The sequence below is a fragment of the Triticum dicoccoides genome, chromosome 2A (genome assembly GCF_002162155.2).
Source record: "Triticum dicoccoides isolate Atlit2015 ecotype Zavitan chromosome 2A, WEW_v2.0, whole genome shotgun sequence".
NCBI lineage: Eukaryota > Viridiplantae > Streptophyta > Magnoliopsida > Poales > Poaceae > Triticum > Triticum dicoccoides.
The window spans coordinates 480,648,871-480,649,827 of NC_041382.1; positions in this window are offsets into that span (position 1 = coordinate 480,648,871).

Sequence of the window (957 nt, forward strand, 5' to 3'; positions counted from 1 at the left end):
ACTCACTACGGTGAAAGTCATGGCAAGGCAATCATACATCCATTAAGAAGGCACAAAATGCTAGCTAGACATGGCAAGAACAATGACATAGCATGCACGGATCAACTACAATAGCAATGGCAAAATCGCAAACGAGTTGACGATCTGCCCAGATTCACCACGAAGCAAAAGTAGAGCTCGATTGACTCAAGCTAGGGTGCTCCATACTTGCAAACAAAGACATGGATGGATAGAGCATACCACGATTAACAAAACTCCTTTACTGATCATCCTCAAAAGAGGCACGGATCACTAGGAAACAAGCTGAACATATGGCATCATGAACTAAATAATCCCAGACTTGGTGAAAACAACTAAGTCTCTGAAAACAGATTTACCGGGTGCCTCACTTTGCAAGCTTGCACAAGTCACCACACACATCCTAAAAATGCATGGGTTGCACCTCTAGAAAGAAGACAAAATGCTTAACAAAACATATGAAGGACTCACAGGCATAGCATGCACACAATAATCATGGCAAAAATGACAATAGTCTAAGATGAACTAGCAGATCTGACAATTAACTCACGAAGCCTCCCTCTAACAGCATTTCGGGCACCAAGATGAGCTCAAATGAAAATGATGCAATGGTATGTAATGATGTACTCGTCGAGAAAAACATTTTGATATGCTATATGCCCAAATCGGAGCTACGGATGCAAAGTTACGGAGCCTCGAACATAGCAACTAGGACTAAAAATTTAATGACTTAGAAAAAAAACAACCCCAAATCTAGGGTTGCACGGAAACCGAGTCGGCGGCGGCACTGTTCACCGAAGCTCTCCGGCGAGGATGCCGAGGACGACGGCGAGGTGGGCAAGGACGGCGGCCGGCGGGGGCGACGTCGCCGGCGACCGGGGGCGGCGGCACAGGGGCCCGCGGTGGCGGCGGCGGCTGCCGGCGGGAGCGGCACGTCCG